Raw genomic sequence first — 21,790 nt, 5'->3', positions numbered from 1 at the left:
CCATTGTTTCTTCCATCCCTGTATTTCCCTCAAGTGTCCTTGCTCTACCCCTGGGGCAGGAGAGTGTGAATCAGCTTCTCTGTGTCCTGTGAGCCCTGATTATTTTAAGTCCTTCAGAGTCTCGGAGGGACACCCCTGCTAACACACATTTCCTTGCTAACATTCGCCACCTCTCATAGCATGACTTCAATATACTTTTGGGCTGAAAAAGTCTCTATCTTTTTTTTCTGACTTAGCAAAGATGACTTGCCCAAGAATGAGTGATAATAAAGAGAAGGAAAGAAGGAAGCAAGAAGAAAATCCTATCTTGCTACAAATGAATGAATGAACAAATAGCTTGAGTGAGGTCCTCTATATGGGCAAGGAGATGGACTTTTAGCCCTGTGGATTTTTCTTACCTACCAGAAAGAAAAGACTGAATTCTGTGCTTGCTTTTTAAGCAAGGAGTCTGACTTATTCCTGGGACTTATATCTATTTCCATTTATTTAGCTTAGCATTCACACCAGCAGGATTCAAGAACAAATTCTCTTTTGTTCAAGATAAATCATCATTCACTCCAGGAAGCCCAAAACCATCACAAAAATAAAGAGAAGTAGGAGGTAAAAAGAATGTTAGTAAGAATTGGATCCATTAATGAGTTTCAGATTTTGATATTTTTTATGTAAAATTTTTCCAACTTTTCTCTCAGAAGATGAGTGGGAGTTTATTATCTGGTGTGTAAACTTCTTATGAGCTTCTGGCATCATTGCTAATAAGGAAATCACTGTCTATAGTCTCTGTCTTCATAAAAGGAAACAAGAGACTCATCTGGCCATTTCAGATGCAGGACTGAATTAGGAAACTTAAAAAATAAATTCAGGGGCTGGCCCCATGGCCGAGTGGTTAAGTTCGCACGCTCCGCTGAAGGAGGCCCATGTTTCGTTGGTTCAAATCCTGGGCGCGGACATGGCACTGCTCATCAAACCACGCTGAGGCAGCGTCCCACATGCCACAACTAGAAGGACCCACAACGAAGAATACACAACTATGTACCGGGGGGCTTTGGGGAGAAAAAGGAAAAAAATAAAATCTTTAAAAATAAATAAATAAATAAATAATAAATTCAACTCTACATAGTGCGACGTAAAGTCAGAGTCTGGAGAACGGATTGAAATCCCATTCGATCTGCTATGTGAGCTTAGACAAATCTCTTGGGGCCTCAGTTTTTCATCCGCACAATGAGGGGCTTGTTTGCTAAAGTTCTACCCATCACTCAAACTCTATGAACCTACGACTTGATCATTTGGTCAGGAAGAATTTCTTCCTCCCATCAGCCCCACGTGAAGGGCATCAAATGCTCACTCCATCTCCTACTCCCACAGCCCACTAGTTATCTTCTAATACCCCTAACAGAAGCCTCTGGGATCTCTCTGCTCCCTCACTGCCCCCATCTTTCCCTGAATCAGATGCTTTGAATTACATAACTTCACCAGGGTGATTTCTGTAAACAAAACTGTCTCTGCTCACAGTGCCTGGCTGTGCTTTGACTGTGAGCTCTCTAAGTGCAGCAAAACATCTCACATCAAAGGGTCCATCTGTCTTTAGCTGGAAAATAGAGTTTGAATAACCAAGTTTGCTACAAATTGGCCAGCTCAGGTCCACCACAGAGAAATCAATTGCTCAGCCTTCCATGTCTCTCCTGAACAGGTGTATGTTCAGGATTCAACAATACAACAATTTTAACACCTGCTCCTCCTTGGCAGGGAATGTGATTTCATTACACCTGCCTAGAAAGGTACTGACATTCCCCGACTTGCTATTGACACTCATTGATTCAAACCTGACTCCTAGATGTATTTGCTCATTAAAAAGAGCCTAAATGAAGCATGAGTTATTCATTTTCCCTTAGTGAGGGAATATTTTGCGGTATCTTCTCATAACAACCTTTATCAATCCAGGTTAACAATAGTGGTTACGATTCAGTCGTACCCTCCGTTCCTATGAGATGGAAATATCTTTACATAGTCAGGCCTAGGGGTCTTAAACCCCATTTGAAGATTTCCTGAAAGATCCCTCATAATAACTACCTCATGGAATTGCTGGGACTGCGAAATGAGATAATGCATGTGAAGTGCACCGAGCTCAGCACATTTTAGGAACTCTCTTGTTTCCCAGTGGATGAGAAAGATGCCTTAGAGGAGGTGACAAGGCAGGCGCTCTCTTGATGACAGTAGGGAAGGGTTACTGTAAGCAGTACAATGGTAGGGACAGGAGAGAAGGGATGGATGCATAAGCAGATAGAAAAGTGAAACAGATATGAAATAAACCCTAAGCACAGTGTAGGAAAGTTCTCCCAGACTCTGGCTTCTCAGTATCCCATACGGCCATACTCATGGAAACCTGGTTTTCTGGTGGTTCTCAAGTTTGATCCTCATTATAGAGTCTATAATCCACCTGCAAGCTCTCTCTTCTTGCTCTCTGAATGCTGCAATCATCAGAACACACTCTCTGCTCCCTACTTCTTATGTGTAATTCCTACATCTCTCCCCTGGTGCCAATGGCATTTGTATCTCTACATTTGATTTCTCTGGTCAGAGTGGGATACCACCTAAGATTCTATTTTACAGGTAATTTTATAAATTCCATGATGTTGGAACCCATGCCCATTTAATTCTCTAGGAATTGCATCTATCACTGCTCTGCTGTGTTCAAGGGCCCATGACATTTTCTTCATAGCAATCATGAAAGGCATGTACAGGCTTCCAAACGCTCTGAAAACAGCTTCCTACACAAGGAAGAACTGTGCTGCTCCAAACATCAATGCTGCCCTCCTGTCCCCCTGCATTGTTCAATTCTGTCCAGCCTAGTAAAATACTTCCTGGAAAAGGAGTCCATCCAAAGCCTCCAGATTTCTAAATCTTAGCTTTGCTAGGCTGACTGCCCTGCTCCTGCACCCCGGCTGTAAGACAGCTTCCTCGTGGTCCCTGAATCCCATTCTCTTGTCCTTACTAACTGGGTTCAGGGACAGTGGCTGGTACAAGGCCTTCTTGAGATTGAGATTCCAACCCAAATCTACCAACCACCACATGAAACCCTCAGACTGGACTTGTCCCCAGTCTCTTTTCCTTGATTTTCTTTGTCTAGCTTCTTCCATCCTTTCCATAATTACTGTTTTCCTCCTGTTACAAATGAGCCTCTCCTTCCTTCGGTCATCTCCTAAACCTCTCTAAAGGAATTCTCTGGCAATTATAAAAAGTAGTGAGGATGCTGAAGACCAGTCAAACAAACAAAAAAAGAAAAACTAAAGGAAGCATGCACTTGGTTCTGGAAACCACATGCTTCTATGCTATCTTAGGCACTAGTGCAGAAGGGTCCCTTGAAAAGGAGTCAGGCTACAATATTACTTAATATTGAGTATCTCAGCAGAACTGCAAGGTGATATTTACCACAACCTTCCTTGTACCAAGAGGTGGATTTCCAGCCACTCCTTCCCTGGGGTCAGTTTCTCATAACCTTATGGCCAGAAATTACTGCACAACTTGGGGGGTGAGGGGAGGGACCAGTTTTAGATTGAGGCCCAAGGTGTCAATGGCACTGTGCACAAAAAGCTGGCCTTTGGAGGGAATCAAGGTGAGGAACTGCTCTGGCCACTTGGCAGTTTGAGGGTGTCACTAGTTGGAGAAAATGTCTGAGGCTTAATCCAGATAAAAGGGGAAGCTGGTACCTCACCTGCCAGCTCTACACTGAAATAAGGGAGGAAGCCCAGCTCTGGAGCTTCTTCCAGCACCCAGTCGGTGGCACAACAACCTGGTGCCAGGCACGAACACTCCCTTCACCATACCCCAGCAGGGAAGTATCCCTAGTATGGCGTTCAGCAACACTGTCTATAAGGGTGACAAACAAAGGTTTTATGGCCTGAGGTGACCAGAAACCTGGAAAGAGGCTACAAATGCATCCTTGCATGGCCACCACAGTATAACTGACATCTTTGTGTAACTAGAAGACCCCGGCGGTGCCCAGCTTGGGCGGAACGCTGGCATGATTTCAGCCCCCACTGCTTCCTATGTTCAGGGACAATACACGACACATAGCCCCATTCCATAGCTCAGGGACTAGAAATAATTACGTTCAAGGCAGAGTGTCAGAAAAGGCAGCAGGTGTCATGTCTGGGTCAGCCCAAACCAAAGGCAGCCTTCTCACACCCCTCTGCATGCTGGGGCATCTGTCTGTGCCAGACTAGCTGAGGACAGAGGTATTAGGAGGAGCAAGGGTAGGGGAACATGGTGGCCCTCCCAGGACTCACACTCAAGCCAGCCACATCCTAACCTCACTGTGACACAGCCAGAGACCCAACCTACTCCCATCCTCAGGCTCAGTCACCAGCATGTGTCTCTGAGGAAAATTATCAACAACAATTCATGCTTGTTTGCTCTGAGTTTGGGGATCCAACAGTGATGTGAGGTGCGAAAAACGGGCCGAGCAGTATGACAACCAATGAAGGAATCAAAAGGAACAGGGGAAAGCTCTCAAATTAGGGTGGATTGCTTCCTAAAAGAAGAGGAATGGGACCACATCCCTCTCACCACTGCTCCAAACATAAAGTAACAGATAAAATGTAAAAAGAAGATATTAAAAAGGTGGGCTCTAAAGCAAGATGATGCTCTCCTTGGACTCAACTGATTCCTACTCTTGGGTATTCATGGTGCCTAGAGATGCTCCACACCTGGCAGGTGCCCTGAGCCAGGCTCACTGTGGGAAATCAGGGCTGGACTAGTGTCTCCCACCCACCCTACCCATGACAGGAGAGCTGCTGCTGCTGCTGCCTGAAGTTAAGCCTCCTGTGAAGCTGCAAACCTATGGAGACAGGAGAAAACCAGCGAGCATTGAAGCCAAGCTGACTGAGCAAGGACCTGAGCAAGGCTTCTCACGAACACAGGGACTGAACTTCTGACCTTCAGTAGCACACAGGGCAGGACACTCCCCCACCCACAGAATACCTTGCTCTGAACAGAGGTCTCAGGGGGCTTGGGCTAGAGACAACCATTCAGGGAGGGATGAATGAACGGAAAGGGCAAGAGAAAGTGAGAATCTCTCAATAAGTAAAGACAACCAAAAAAAGTCAGCCAACGTGGCAAATGCAATGAAAATAATAATCTAAAAAGTGTTTATGTGTTTTTAGGATCCTCACAGAGATAAAGGAAGAAATAACATTCATTTAAAAACTGAAATAATGGGGCCAGCCCAATGGCATAGTGGTTAAGTTCACCCTTTCCACTTCAGCAGCCTGGGGTTTGCCAGTTCGGCTCCCAGGTGTGGACCTACACACCGCTCATCAAGCCATGCTGTGGCAGTATCCCACATACAAAATAGAGGAATATTGGCACAGATGTTAGCTCAGTGACAATCTTCCTCAAGCAAAAAGAGGAAGATTGGCAACAGATGTTAGCTCAGGGCCAATCTTCCTCACCAAAACAAAAAAAAAAAAAAAGGAAGCAAGGAGATGGAATTATTACATCATCAGGAGAGTATTTCTGTGGTCTAACAAAGAAATCACTTAAAAAAGTTTTTTAAAAAAACTGAAACAAAGACAGGAGGTAGATGAAAAATATAATAAATGAAAAATACAAAAACTGAAAAACTTAATAGATGAGATCACCTCTAGTATGTACACACCCAAAAGAGGATTAGGAAGTGAAAAACTGTGCTGAGAACAAACCACTGAGAAGAATAAAAAAATTATGAAAGAGCAGTTAAGAGATGTGGAGAATACATTGAGAAGCTTCAAAATATATGTAATCAATCTCCAAAGAGCAGGGAGTTAATGGAAGAGGAGCAATATTCAAAGGGTTAGGGGCTAGCAATTTTCAAGAACTGAAGAAATATGAGTCCACAGTTTGAAAATGTACTCTGAGAGGCAAGGTGAATCAATAAAAATAAATCCACAACCATAGTGTGTGGTCAAACTACAGAACACTGTAAAAGTTACTAGAGAGAAAAGACAGATTCCAAGGAAGGAATGACGATTAGACTGACAGATGTATCATCAGCAACAGTCAACGCCAAAAGAAAACGGAGTATTATCTTCCACATACTGAGAGAAAACAACATCCACCTTGACTTCTACACCCAGCTATTCAGGTATAATAAAGTAAGGGAGCTCACCACCCCAAGACTCTCACTGAAAAAAACAAAAGAAACAAGACTGAAGAATGCACTTTAGCAAGAAAGAATCCAGGACAATGAATATAGAAACTGATAAAAATATAACAATGGTATATTTAATCCTTAACCATAAAAATAACTACTTGGGTTTCTTTTTTTAAGTTGAAATAAAACCCTAGACAACAATAAGAAGAAAGATGTGTGGAGTGTCTGTATAGGGGGAGGGGAAGAATAAAGAGACTCTCTTCTTATCCAGAAGAGAAGAGATATACCGAACAAACGTAGGCTTTATGGAAATTTTCAAAATTAAGTATATATGTTAAAACTATAAGGATAACACTAAAATAAGAGAAATACATCACATATAGTCTAAGTAAACAAAGGGAATAGAGGAGAATAGAAAAAAATGTATCAATCCCACAGGAGGCAGAAAAGAAAAAAAAAAGCAGCAAAGAAAAAGAGTGGCTGTAGCAGAAATGTCTAGACGTCTGCCAAAGATTTGTGTTCCTCTACCACAGTGAGCAACTGTTGCTGGGAAGTGGCCATGAAGCCAGGTACTACATTACCCAGGCCCCTCTTGCTTCTAGGTGGGACCATGTGACTAGTTCTCACAAGCAAATGTAAGCAGTAGTGATATAAATGACTTTCAGGCAGCTGTGGTTAGGAGGCAGGTGTGCCTTCTCTCCCCTTTCTTTCCCTCTCTATGGTGATCTTGATGGGAGATCACATGTTGGGAGTGGCAGAGCCACAAGATGGTCCTGAATGACTGTATGGGGCAGACCATCCCCTCTGTGACACTGATTAGATTTTACATGACGAAACATACACTGCTAAGCCACTGAAGTTTCCAGGTTCATCTGTATCTGTAACCTCAGCTAGCAAGGTCCTAAGCAATACAGATGGTAAACAAAAAACACAAAATAAGTCCATATATATATTATCAATCACAAAAATATAAATGGGGTTAAGCCCAGGGATTGGTAAACTACACCTGGCAGGCCAAATCCGGCCGTGTGCCTTTGTTTACGTACTGTCAGTGGCTATTTTTGAGTAGTTATGACAGAGGCTGTATGGCCCAAAGAGTCAAAAATACTTACTCTCTGGTCCTACCCCTGTGTTAAACCCAGTTATTAAAAAATGAGATAACAGAATGTGTCAATTTTTTAAGATCCAAATAAGGCTATTTACAAGAAGAAAAGTTTTAAAAAATCACACCAAAGGTTGGAAAATAAAGAAATGGATAAAGCTATGCCAAGCAAATATTAACCAAAAGAAAGCATACTTAGCAATATTAATACCAGACAACATAAAATCTAATGCAGCAGCATGAACAGAGATAAAGTAGTACACTACTCAAAGATAAAAAGAAACACCCCAGGGCCTGCCCCATTGCCAAGTGCATCGGCAGCCTGGGATTTCACTGGTTCGGATCCTGGGCACGGACATGGCACCACTCGTCAGGCCATGCTGAGGCAGTGTCCCACATGCCACAACTAGAGGGACCCATGACTAGAATATACAACTACGTACTGAGGGGCTTTGGGAGAAAGAAGAAGGAAAAGGAAAAGAACAAGATTGTTAACAGATGTTACCTCAGGTGCCAATCTTTAAAACAAAAAAAAAAAAAACAAAAAGCAGAAACACCCCAAGAAGATACAGCAATCCTGAACTTGTAAGCACCTAATTACATAAAGCAAAAGTGATAGAATTACAATAAAAACTTTTTCAGAACTACAAAGACAGAGGTAAACTTTACCATAAATCCTTCAGAAACTGATAAATCAAGCTGACAAATTTTAATTATATTAAAGAAGGAGCAATTAGGACATCTGAAAGCTGTGACTCCCAGTGGAGAATGGGTGGGTGTTTCAGAACCAACGGAGAAACTTGTCTAAATAACACATGTGTTACCCACCCGACCCAGAGAGGAGAAAAGGGAAAGCCCCTTTGAGAACTGATTTAGCAAACCTCTGTTACTGTCAGAAAGAGTTTCCCTTAGGGGTGTTGTGCTGCGGTGAAAAGAGGTTGAGAACTGTAAGTCTTTCTCAAGGTAGTGGACAGCGGCCAATGTCAACGATAAGTGCTCTGAAAAGAAACCTATGTTGGTTTATCAGATACTTAGACCTCTTCCACATGAGCTTCTCCATGGCTACCAGAGACATCAAAGTACTGGAATAAGAAGAGCAAAAGATCTATTATGATAGCGACCAGCTTGCTCTCCTGAATTTCTGAATAATTGTTTTTAATTTTCAAAACACGTCAGAGTTTTGTCTTAGTAGATTCAGTTTAACTAAATAGACAACAATGCTCAGACAAGAAATATTTTTTAAGATGTTCCAAACAATCTACACATTGACTTAAAATTTTGACAGTCCAGCTTTAGGGAAATTTTACCAATAGACAACATATTAAAAGGTACTCTATTCCCTCTAAAAGTTCAAGGTCAAAGTTCGTTGAGCATGAGGAAGCCAATTTAAGCTAAGGAAACCAGCAAAGGGAAGTTCAACTCTGTGATAAAGTAGAGGAATGTGAAGTCTTCAATCATCCACTTGGTTTCTTCTCTAGCCCTTGCCTATGGGAAGGGATCTATAACAATGTAGTCAATGTACCAAAATTCCCCTTTAACAAAGTAGTTCTATGTCCATGGAGGTTTGTAATGAATATATTTTAAGAAAATATACTCAAAGGCAAAAGTAAAGAAATTGTGTCTAAATAATAGACTGGAGGCACTAGTTCAGAGACTAAAAATACATAATTTTGGAGTAATGAGTGTAGTTGATAAAAAACATAAAATCCTAGGGTGAGAAGTTCAGTTCTGACATGGGAGACAGAGAATCACTATTTATTCTTGAGTAGGTGAGTATGATGTTTGTACAAAATGACAGTCAACTATGTGAAAGAAGGATTAGAGCAGGAAGAGAGAAACTAGAAGACCTTTGGATAGTGCAGGTGCGAGTTGGTGAGGGTGAGGGTTTTAGAGGGTGGCCATGAGAATGAGACGTAGTGTTAATGAAGACTGGGGAGGAGAAGCCAACTGGACTCAGTGAATGACTGGATGAGAGAGAAGTAAAGCAGAAAGGAGGAGGAGGAGGAGGAAAAAGGAGGAAGACGGAAGAACCAAGACTACACTGATTACCTTTACAAAACTGGGGTCCAGGCACAATGACAGGGAAAAGAAAGCTGTATCTATTTGTGGAAGGTTAGTCTTAAGGTCACTAAATTTAAGATAAAAGATAAAAATCAGGCCAGCAGTTGAAGAACACAGTGACTCTCAAAGACTAGCCCACAGAGCCCTGCATCAGAATCCCCTAGGCACCTAGTAAAATGCAGATTCCAAGGCTCCTCTCTAGACCAACTGAATCATAATCCCAGGAATCTGGATTAAATGAGTTCAGAGGACGGAGGTACGGAGCACTGGAGTGTATCCCCCACTGAACCAGAGATAAGATTTGCATAGTCTGTAGACCAAACCCCAAGTGGCTGAACTTACCCAAAGTTATTGAAGAGGAAAGCAGGATCCAAGCAGTAAGGCTTCGGGGTATCAACAGTTATGGGTCATAGACAAAGAGTAGCCAAAGAAGGATACAGAAATAAAGAAGTTTGTGAACCTAGCATGAACCAGAATTATACATTGTCACAAGGATGAAGGATTTTCTGGCAAAAACACTGTTGGGTGCTTGGATGCTTTTTTGTTCCTCTGAAGTCCTAGATGATTACATTGGAACTCTTACAGCTGACCAAGAACAGAGTCTGACCTGCTGACAGCATCCTAGACAACAAGAAAAACAAATAGGCTAATAGTAGGTACAAAGTAGATACAAGTAGTATGACTTTTAAGTCTTAACTTTCCCGAAGTGACACCAGATCTTGTCTCTCTCATTTTCATCATGTATTTAACAAGGACAACCCAAATGTACATAGCTTTGGGATTTAAAAAAAAAAAGTGATTAGGGATGTTTAAACAGGTGCCCAATATTTTAAGCTTTAAAAAAAAAAAAGTGATTGGCCCCAAGTGTGCTTTTCCTTCCAGTTACGTTTCCAGTGTTTTTAAATGGTCCTCGTTTCCAAGGTAACAGCCAGTGGATACTGGGTTGTATTCCTCCAAGTTTAAGAGTTGTAGGCAGGTGCTCTTCAGGATGTAGCGAAATCTTAAAGTTGAAAATAGCCCCTCATGGCAACAACAGCAATTTACACACCTGCAGAGCTCTGCAACGCACAAGGCGCTTCCCCAAGAATTTCTCATGACCCTTCTGTCAACCCTCAGAGGCAAGCAGGGCAGACATGATTATTATCCCTATTTCACAAGAGGGTGTCGGTTGTCCAAGAGGTGGAGCTGGAATTTGAACTCTGACCCTCAGACGCAGGGATTCTTCCATGATACCCAAAAATCACAATTAATTAAAAGAGATTTTTTTTTTCGATCTTTAGAAATAAATCTGAGAGGAAGATTTGATTGATAAATGTTTTATTTGCAGTTTACATTATCAAATATTACAGTGAGAGTAGCTTCAGTTTTTCTGAAGCTTAAATTTCCTGGGAAAACAAAAACCTTCAGCCATGTGAATGAACAGAGTTGGTGAGGGAAGTGAAACCACAGTGTGGTAAGGAGATGTGAAATGTAAATGCTTTATGCAGCTGGGTTTGGTATAAGAACCAAACTCCTGATCACCTTACAACCCAGGGATATATAGAGCTACTAGTAGAAACAGTGAGGCTGGCCCCAAGAGTCCGTCTTATATGAGGGCCTGAACAGCCTCCTGAAGGAGTGAGTGGAGGCTCCTTACAGGGGTCCAGGGTGAGGGGCCAGGATCTGGGTGTCTGTCACTCAGACTCACCACTCTGGAATGATTCAGGACTAAATCCTAGCTAGAGGAGAGGCGGCTGAGATACAAAGAACAATCTAAAACAAAGAGTTATCTCACTAATGTCTGAGGCCCTGAGAACCCACAGCAACACTGTTTTGTGGCACTAGTTGTGCAGAAGGGCAGCGGGAGAGCTGGGGTGTAGAAGCTATTTCTGAAATAGCCTTGTGTGAGCAGAGGCCATCTTACCACAGAGCAAATGGGGTAGAGTCATGGAAATATTATGTTCTTCCAGTTGTTGCAGCTTTTTTATATATTATTCAGGCAGAAAGTATTTACTGAGGTCAGACTTTGTGACAGGTAGTTGGGATACAGCAGTGAACAAAACAGATGACATCTTACTCTTTAGAACTTTTATTCTAGTGGGAGAAGATGAAAAACAAACAAATTGTGTGATGGAGATAGTTGCCATGGAAAAAATTAAAGCAGGATAAAGGAGATGTAGTTTTGGTGAAACACAAATTGTGTTTTAATTTTAAATGTTTTTATAAATCATCAAAAATCCATCTGATTAATTTTAGTAGTTGTGATAGTTGGGGAACATTTCATAATGATAACAGGATCAATTCCTCAAGAAGACGTAGCAATCCTAAACGTGTATGTATCTAACAACGGAGTTTCAAAAGACACAAAGCAAAAACTGTTGGAACTGAAACTGAAAGGCCAAACAGAGAACTCCAAAATTATAGCTAGAGATTTCAACAGTCCTCTCTCGATAACTGATGGCGAAGCACCAAAAATCAGTAAGGATATACATGATTTGAACAACATTATCAACTAACTTGACCTATTAACATTTATATAACACTTTAGCCAACAACTGTACATTCTTTTCCTGGGCACATGGAACATTCACTAGGCATACCATATCCTGGGCTATAAAACAGGACTCAGTAAATTTAAAATAATTGAAATGATACCACAATAGAATTAAACTAGAAAAATAACATGAAGATACCTAGGAAATCCCCCAAATATTTGGAAACTAAAAATAAGCATCTAAATAATCCATGTGACCAAAAAAAAAATAAAGGGGAAAGTAAATATTTTGAACTAAATGAAAATATAAACACAGCACATTAAAATTTGTAGCATACAGTTAAAGTAGCTAAGACTGCCTAGAGGCAAATTTATGGCTTTAAATGCTTCTATTAGAAAAGAAGAAAGGTTTAATCTAAAATTTAAAATCTAAATTTCTACTATAGGAAACGAGAGAAAGAAGAGCCGATTAAACCTAAAGTAAATAGAGGGATGAAAATAGTAAATAGCAGAAATCAATGACATCGAAATGAACAGTAGGAAAAAAATGAAGCCAAAAACTTGTTTTTTGCAAAATACAATAAAATTGATAAAATTCTAGCCAGACAGATCAAGAAAATAAGAGGGAAAACACAAATTACCAACATCAGGAATGAAAGAGGAGACCTCATTATAGATACTAGAGAGATTAAAAGAAAAATAAAGTAATATTAAAAACTTCACGATGCTGCTTTAAGGCAAAACTAGTCTTTTCCTTGAAAAAACAGAAGCACATACACAGTTATATTTCTCTGCAACCATTCCTTCTCAGTGTAGTTTCAACCATTTATAACACATAAATGTTAACCAAAATAACTTCTGTTTTGTAGAGAAAACTGGGGGGGTGGATAAAGTGAACTGTCACACCCCAGCATGTTATCAGACTAGCAGAGCTCATGAATTCAATAATTCATGAATTAACCCAATTTTCCACAGTTGCTAATGTCCCATATACATCTTCCTAAAGTGGCAAAAATCAACATGTTCATTAACATGACCCACAGACAGAGTCTTTCTATAGTATATAAAAATAAGAAGCAAAGGTATATAAAGTTAAAATTATGCTTATTAATTAATACTTTAGTATTCAATCTTACTTAGAAATGATCTAGGTATCCAATGATTTTCCGTTAATTAACCCAATTTAATACCAATCCAAGATTGTAGGCTACCTAGATCTTCGACATTTATCTTCAAGCTGACACAGTATAGAACATATTACTAATGGAATAATAATTCATCAGAATAAAGATTCAATGGGGTCAAATACAAATTTACATTTTTCATAAGCAAGCATTAAGTAGAAGTAATCCTAGCTTATCAGTAAACCTGTATAATTTAGAAAAAACATACCCAAGTGTAATAAAAATAAACACTTGTGTTACATGTAACACTGATAAATCAGAGAAGAAATAGCTGTTTTTATTAAACCAAATTATTAAACTAGTTTAGTTTGCGAAAGATTTACCTAAATTGTGTAAACTTGAATTCTTAAAATGTTTCTGAGCTAATTTCTTTTAAAATACTTTTTAAACCCAGCACATTTTAAAACTTAGAAGTTCTATTTCCTTACTTTCTGAGAATTGTAGGAATACTACATTTCACTTACAAGCGCTTATAAGCCAGTCAGAACAAGGCTTTTTTAATTTAGGAGATTTGATAATCTAATACCATCCAGATTTAGAAAAACATCATACACTCAGACAATGAGAGGTAGAGACCTTTCTGAATTACAGACATAGAGACATGTAGAGTTTACAGCTTCAATTCTAAAATTTCAGTCATGAGTCAAGAGAAAACACAGAAGCAAAATATTTACTAGTTCAGATATCAAAGAGCTATTCACCTTCTTGGTGGCACACAACAGTCTTGATTGATTTGAGCCCAAATAGATGAACAGGCAAACAAACTAGCTTCTCTGTTGTCTCACCCAACAGACACTGGATCTCTTCAAATGATTCATCCAGTGCAGAGCTCACCAAATGGTCAGACCATAACACCCAAATTCCAGCCATTGCTACCAACAGTAGGCAATGATTTATTGCTGTAAACAAAACAAAGACAAACCACAAAATTAATAGAGAACAATATTAAACTTGAAAAACAAAGAGTTAGCAAAGTTCTATAGTCACTTCTAGAATCAAAAAAGCATGTGTCTGGGCTTTAAGTGGCCCATGAGCTGCACTTCGCTGGTGAAATGTATTCCTGGTTTTGTTGGGTGAACCCATTGGGCATCTCAGTAGAAGACCTCCAAACTGTTAAAAGACAATTTAAAAAAAAAAGATAAAAATCATGCTTCTCATACAGATATAAAATAAGCATGTGTTAAAGATTTTATTGAATGTATTAACTGATGAAGGAACAAGGAAAATGTGACCAACTCAAAGGAGAAATCAAAAATCACAAATTTATATGGACTAAAGCAATGTTGAAATGAATGTCCTCTCTTCTTCCACAGTGGTAGAGAGAAGTCAATTAAACCTCTACTGGTCAGGACAGATTTTGCGTGCCTATAAACAAGAATTATTTTGCTACCAGTTATCTACAATTTACAGAGTTGTATGATAGTTTCCATAGAATTGGAATCAGATAACCCTGGAGGGTATTCTCTAGAGTCTAGACGACGCAGTTCCTCAGTTGGGCACAAGTTTTTCCCCTTCAAGGGACACTTCTCCAATGAAACCAGAAGAGAGGAAATAGGAGTGCGTGTAAATATAGGTAAATTTGTAGTAAGGGCAAGACATAAGGAAGCTCATCTCTGATAGTATGTTGCCCCCCCCCCCCACCGCCCCGCCCCACCAGGGAATACAACACAAGGTTATCTGCTACAAATTAAGGAAACTGGTGACAAATAAAAATGGCAAGCAATAGGATATATTGGAGTATATGAGGAAGCCATGTGGTATAAACCTAATTCGGCCTGACCTTGTCTTTCCAAAAGGGCCTGACCGAGGCCGTTGAGCATGCATTGTATATCTGCTTTAGAGATTCCCTACGGCAAGAGCAAAGGCCCTTGAGATAAAGGTGCAACCTCCCTCCCCCTCCCAACTTTGGCATCTCCTTAAGGATTAAGCATCTTTCCTTAGGCTAGAAACTGATTGCTGCGCTCACCTGTGACTGCCCAGCTCCAGACAATAGACTTGCCTCCTGCTACGCCCACCAAGATGGCAGACCCACTACCTGCTGTGTCCATCAAGCGCTGTGCCGACAGGGCAATCTTGTGACTATTGTGGGAGGGACATTTCAATCATATGTAAAGCACCCTCTTTGGGGGTATATAACCACTCTGTACACCTCATTTCTTTGGTGCCCTTTCTTCCTTCGGGAAGAAAGGCCCCGGGCCATGGTCCTCAGATTTCAGCTCAGAATAAACTCACCCAAATTTTCATTTATAGATTGGTTATGGATTATTTTGGTCAACACTGGTTGCTGTGAAAGGGCTCCATGCACACAAATATCTCGCACCAGCCTAACCACAGTGACTTTCTCACTTCATTAAAAGTAGTCTGTAAAACACAAGTCATCTGGGAGATATACGGGATCATCCTTTGAACCCCTTGGCACAGATCAATCCCGTGGAAACTGTAAGAAATTGGGTCTAGGAATCCATCACCAGGCAAGTTTGGGAAACAGGGCTTTGATTCATTTTAGTTTGTGGGGTTAGCTAGCAGAGCCCTGAAGAAATAAAACCCAGGACCGGTGAACTGTGAAAAATCCTTGGAGTTCTTTAGGTGGGCCATTTAGGAGGAGTCCTGGGGAGTAAATGGTTGCTACATGAGGGAAAGGGGTATGGCCATAAAAGGAAGGGAGTAGCAAAGGAAGGGGCCTGGTGGGGAACTCACACAGGCTTCACCTGATGCGCAGTGTGTCAGATGGAAAAGAAAGGAGATGAGAGGGAAGAAACAAGAGGGTTGACAAGCCTGAAGCAGATCTGTGAAGGCTGAGAGCTCACAGTAAAGACAGACAGAGCAAAGAGAACCTTCAGGGGAGGGCTCTGGCACTGGTATTCTAAAAAGCTTCGTGGTGATTACAACCTACAGCCCACGTGGATAACCTCTGTTCCCCAGGGGCAGTTCACCAATTTCACACCAGGTAAAGCTGGTCATTGATGCTGTGGTTCTATGCAACTCAACTGTTCCTAGCTCAAGAAGATGTAGGGACTTCGGTTGAGCTTCTTCTTCTTTTTAATTAAAGCAAAATTCCTGAAGAGGAAATAACTTGTGGTTTTTGCCTGTTTCAATTGTCACATCATTTAATGTTCCCTTTCTGTGAATAAAAAGAAAAAGCTTAACGTAGACTTTCCACTTATCAGTGTGTGCTATCATGTTGTTGCAGTCAAATGAGCAGAACTCAGAAACGTGTGGTTGTACTAGGTGCCCATCAAGGGATGAGTGGATAAAGATGTGGTATATATATGCAGTGGAATACTACTCAGCCATAAAAACAATGAAATCCAGACATTTATGATGACATGGATGAACCTTGAGGGTATTATGCTAAGTGAAATAAGTTAGAGGGAGAAAGTCAAATACCGTATGATCTCACTCATAAATAGAAGATTAAAACAATGATAAACAATCACATAGAGGCAGAGATTGGATTGATGATTACCAGAGAGGTAAGGGGGGAGGGAGGAGGGGAAAATGGGTGATTAGGTACATGTGTGTGGTGATGGACTGTAATTAGTCTTTGGGTGATAAACATGGTGTAACCTATACAGAAATCAAAATATAATGATACACACCTGAAATTTATATAATATTATAAACCAACGTTACCACAATAAAAAAATTTTTTTAAATAATAAAAAAAGAAACGTGATTGTAAAATGGTAGGCTGGAAGTCTTTATTCTGTTCTTTGTAACCTATGGTGCAACTAGTATGACCTGGTAATATTACAAGTGGTGCAGTTGGAAAGACCAATGGATTTGGCCCCAGAAGATGGTAGGACCAGTGCCAGTACCGCCTAGGGGAAATACTACACCCTTATCTCAGACTCAGCTTCTGTCTCTGAAAAATGAGATACTACATCTCTATATGAATCACAGTTTTATGCACCACTAAGAAAACGTAGATAGTTGTTTTATTCCACTGCTAATGTAAATAGTGGAAATTACTATGACAGCATTTATTGGTAGTAGACTCCAAATCTTCCAGAATATAAAAATAAAACTGCTTTTCTTGTTAAAACATCGGATAAGCTGAGAAAAATCCTTTAAATCAATGTCTCCGAAAGTCAACTTGTTAACAATGCCTTTTGAGACTCTTTCTTCCCATATGAGTCATATCTTAACTCGGAATACAAACGATTGAAAAGCTTCCGATATGACTTCCAAAAGATGTGGTAAAGAACACTATCTCCCCCTCAGAAAGTGACTGGAGATTTACATATCCTTAACTGGTGATAAGAGCAAGAACTGTTTTTGTCAAAATGCAAAGATGGGACTTAAATATTTTTTAGTTTAGCAGAAGCCAATAGAGTTTTAATGTTACGGATGTGTAGCGTGAAGACACGAGCGTGATGACAAAGGCAGAAGGTGAAGTGGGTAAACGCGTTCACTTAGCGAGGTACGCAGTGTAGACAGGGAGCGGCTCAGCATGGAGGAAGAAGAAACTGGAGGAAAAGACTGAAGGATAACACAAGAATTTGGAGGAAAAGACAACTGTGTAACCGAAACGAGAAAAGAGAGTAAGGAAATCCAACACGTGAAATTCGCACACCTCTGGCACGTTGTCCTAATGGATGAGGCAGTACACCTGCCTGACAGAAAACGACGTTCAGAAACCATCCAGAAGAGACACATCAGTCTGCATTCCAACACAGACGAGGGTGGGCGGAGCCATTTTTCAGACGCGACGGCCTCCACCGAAGCGGGGCGGAGGGTGCGGGAGGCGGGGCCCGAGACCCAGCAACCAGGCCCACCCGCGGCGGCTCCAGGAGAGCCTCTCAGCGGCGCAGCGCCGGAAACACAGCTTCAGTTTAGCCTACGTGGGAAAGGTAATTGGTTAGCTCTCGGAGCCAAAGCATGGAGAGGATAGAACGATCCAGAGACTCAAAGAACACTGACATTCTCTCTCTGTGTCTTTTCCTGCTCTTATTCTCTCAGTTTTGTTCCTCGGCGCACGGAATTTGGACACCAAGGGCCTTGGGTTTACATCCTTACAGCTCGTGAGCCAAGGGTTAAAAACAAACAAACGAGACCCGCAGTGTATTCGCAAAGCATTAGGAGGTTTGGTGGGAACCCTTCTAACGGGGGTCGGACTGACGACCTCCGCTGAAGCCCCCGCTTCGCCAGGCGCCTCCACCGGGCTGCCCTCCCGACGAAGCGCGCAGGCTCGAAAAAGCGAGCGCGGCTCTCCTCAGGCCTTTAAAGCGGACTATGAATTTCCGAGAACCATGGAGGACAGAGAAACAGATCAAACGACAACATCAGTAAGGCCTGAGCAGAATGCGAGGGCTCGGGCGTCCCACAGGGCAGAGATCCCGTTTCCTCAGTAAATCGCCGGCCCGAGGAGAGGCGGGGGCGGGGCGGCCGAGGATCCTGGAGTCGCAGGGGCGGAGCCGCGGCGCGCAGTGTGCACGGTCCCGCCTGGACGCTCCGCACGCGCCGACGATGCAGACATCCCGAAACTCTCACGGCAGTGCGCACGGAGAGTATTAGGGGATATTAGGGAGCTGCCTTAACTATTCGAGGCGTGATAATGGCTGGGGGACTGCTTTTTTTTTTTTTTTAAAGTACTCAGCAGAGGAGCTTTAAGCGGGAAACGACATCTCTGAGCCTCGTTCTCGCCCCGCCCCCGACTCCCGCTCCCAGGGCCTCGAGGACGCCGCGCCGGGCGGCCCCGTGCACGCCGCTCCCGGCATGCTCCGCGGCTCGAGCACCCAGTTACGGGCTCAGGGCTCCCACGGGCCCCTTACCCAGGCTGCCTCGGGCGCTCATTTGCATGTCCCGCCCGACAGGTAAACCCGGCAGGTTCATCGCAGCCTAGCCATCAGAGCACCAAACGTGCGAACCGCGAGACGTGATCCCGTTGCGTCAAGTGTCCCTGACCGTTCCAAGTCGCCGGGAAGGCGGGCAGGCCGGTCACCGTAAGTAGGAGAGGCGAGAGCTCGCCGCGCCTTATATAGCCTGCGGGCGGAGGTGGTGGCGTGCTCGCTTCGGCAGCACATATACTAAAATTGGAACGATACAGAGAAGATTAGCATGGCCCCTGCGCAAGGATGACACGCAAATTCGTGAAGCGTTCCATATTTTGGCCCAGGCCCCGACCTCCTGACCCCGGGCTCATCAGCTCGGAAGAAACAATCTGGATGAGAACACAAGCTGTGACACTCAACAGTGAAATTATGATTTTTCGCTATAGAAATATTCCTGTAGGGCAATCAATGAGATGAAAACGAAGCTGCGTTATATCGGGAAATTTATGTGCAAATATGTCGTTTCTACATATCTTGGCAATGGGAACATGTCAACTTGCATTTTTCTTCAATGAACTTAAAAGTTCTGAAATCGACTTATTTTGGGTCTTGTTTCCCTCAACAAGACAAATTCCAGGGGCCCAGATCGGTTGGCTCTTGTTCACCAGAAGACTGCCTGGCACCTGAACTGCTCGAAGAGTCCTCACCAAATCATTTCTAAAGTGTTCAATTACTAAGTTATTGCTAAATTAATGAATCCTCACTAAAAGAAGTGTGCGACATTAGTGCACATTTCTTGCTCCTCCTTTGTGACATCCTTCGGTCGTTCTGAACCTGAGTGCGTCCGCCCTCTTCTCTGCGAGCTGCACAAAGCCAGGGGCTGTCACCAAGGAGCGTTACACCGGCTGGATCAACGTGCCAGGGCCTCTGGGTCTCAGGGCTCCAGGACCACCTGGAAACTGGCGGGAGGCGGCAGGGCCATCCAGATCTACTCTCACAAGTCCTCCTGAGGCCGGGTTGTAGGCCTGCTGTCATCTGGCCTTTAGGAGCACTCGGAAATGCCGCTTTACCTAAATCGGACCCATTCCGTGATGGGTGATGTAATTAAAAGGTCACTGCCCAAATCAAAAGGAGATGTTAACCAATGAAAACAACCATTAGGTTGCAGACACTAGGATTACTTAGGTAACCGGAAAAGAGAACCCAGACCCGGCGGCCGTGAGGACCCGGTGGGAGGCCCGCAGAACGCCGCAGGTGTCTTCGGCACCCGGGCCACACCAGAGCTACCTCTCCGTAGCCCCCAGTCCTTTGCGTTCATCAGCCCGGGGTCAGGAGGTCGGGGCCTGGGCCAAAATATGGAACGCTTCACGAATTTGCGTGTCATCCTTGCGCAGGGGCCATGCTAATCTTCTCTGTATCGTTCCAATTTTAGTATATGTGCTGCCGAAGCGAGCACGCCACCACCTCCGCCCGCAGGCTATATAAGGCGCGGCGAGCTCTCGCCTCTCCTACTTACGGTGACCGGCCTGCCCGCCTTCCCGGCGACTTGGAATGGTCAGGGACACTTGACGCAACGGGATCACGTCTCGCGGTTCGCACGTTTGGTGCTCTGATGGCTAGGCTGCGATGAACCTGCCGGGTTTACCTGTCGGGCGGGACATGCAAATGAGCGCCCGAGGCGGCCTGGGTAAGGGGCCCGTGGGAGCCCTGAGCCCGTAACTGGGTGCTCGAGCCGCGGAGCATGCCGGGAGCGGCGGGCACGGGGCTGCCCGGCGCGGCGTCCTCGAGGCCCTGGGAGCGGGAGTCGGGGGCGGGGCGAGATCGAGGCTCAGAGATGTCGTTTCCCGCTTAAAGCTCCTCTGCTGAGTACTTTAAAAAAAAAAAAAAAGCAGTCCCCCAGCCATTATCACGCCTCGAATAGTTAAGGCAGCTCCCTAATATCCCCTAATACTCTCCGTGCGCACTGCCGTGAGAGTTTTGGGATGTCTGCATCGTCGGCGCGTGCGGAGCGTCCAGGCGGGACCGTGCACACTGCGCGCCGCGGCTCCGCTTCCTGGGTCTCCAGGATCCTCGACGACCAGGTCGGGCTGGCGCGTCTGAGGCGGGCCCGGCGGCCTGCCTGCAGCAGGCGGCGTCTCCCCCAGGTCTCTCGGAGAGTTTGCGAATAAGCGGGCCTGCTGGGCCACCGGGGCGCTGGGTCGAGCACGCGTCATCCCAGCAAAATATAGAACGTGCCACCCATATTTCATTGGTGCCCTGGGGGCCTTGTGCCAGCTCCAGAAGGCACCGTAGACGTCAGCCCAGCGTGCAGCCCTCCGGGAGACCTCTGGACGACTGGAGCACCCAGCGCCGGCCCGTCGGCTCTACTCTCGAGGCTGCCCGCGGCTAGCATGCGCCCACGTGTCCCGCCCCAGAGTCCGTTCTGCGCAGGAGTTGGTGGGATGGGAGCGCAGGCGCCGGGATGGGGCCCTCGCCCGTGACAGGTGGCCTCCCGCCGCTGGGGCCCCGGCCCAGGCGCGCAGGCGCAGCCAGTCTGCCGAGAGGGGGACGCGAGGAATTGCATTGTTGGGGTTGGACTGAGACTCGGTCTCGTCCGCCTGTATCCTTGGCGCCGCTGCCCCCGGCCCGGTCACAGCGCGAACAGGCGGGACAGGCCGACTGGCAAGAAATACTGGAATGTTCGCGTTCACTATTCTGATTTCACCTACCGCTAAAACCATGCTGTTCAAGTCACAGCCTGGTGCGTTGTGAAATGAGGGCCCAAGCCTCTGGGATCCAGGTGTTACAGTCCTCCATGTATTTAGTTAAAACGAAGGGCATGGGTTTGCCTGCGTCGTGTTAAAATGGCCCTTTAATAAGGAGTGCGGCATATGCATAGAATAAGTGGAGTTGTGCTTCTTTTTTCTCCTTCCTTTGGTCGTCCTACCCTTTCTCCGAAATTATGACATAATATTTTGAAGTAGAAACCTACGAAAGATCAGTGATTTTGACAAGTTTTTTCATTGGTACCCAATTTTATGATGTACAAAAAGAAAATAGTGTGAAACCATTTAAGCGTTTCTGGTATTG

General features: G+C 43.8%; 1 long non-coding RNA gene and 2 other non-coding genes across 3 annotated transcripts; 1 reads left to right on the top strand and 2 right to left on the bottom strand.

Moving 5' to 3' along the window:
• Positions 1-10,590: 10,590 nt before the first annotated feature.
• LOC138918741 (uncharacterized) lies at positions 10,591-18,615 on the bottom strand. Its single transcript, XR_011428452.1, has 3 exons — positions 17,871-18,615; positions 17,524-17,787; positions 10,591-13,846 (listed from the first exon to the last, which is right to left on the bottom strand). It is a non-coding gene; the product is annotated as an uncharacterized lncRNA (long non-coding RNA).
• Positions 18,616-18,952: 337 nt separating this feature from the next.
• LOC111769832 (U6 spliceosomal RNA) lies at positions 18,953-19,059 on the top strand. Its single transcript, XR_002802643.1, has one exon. It is a non-coding gene; the product is annotated as a U6 spliceosomal RNA (small nuclear RNA).
• Positions 19,060-20,070: 1,011 nt separating this feature from the next.
• LOC111769830 (U6 spliceosomal RNA) lies at positions 20,071-20,177 on the bottom strand. The gene has a single exon (XR_002802640.1). It is a non-coding gene; the product is annotated as a U6 spliceosomal RNA (small nuclear RNA).
• Positions 20,178-21,790: the final 1,613 nt, after the last annotated feature.

Source organism: Equus caballus, chromosome 1 (assembly GCF_041296265.1).
Source record: "Equus caballus isolate H_3958 breed thoroughbred chromosome 1, TB-T2T, whole genome shotgun sequence".
Lineage (NCBI taxonomy): Eukaryota > Metazoa > Chordata > Mammalia > Perissodactyla > Equidae > Equus > Equus caballus.
Note: the sequence above shows the minus strand (reverse complement) of the source record. Positions and strands in the feature narration are given on the sequence as shown.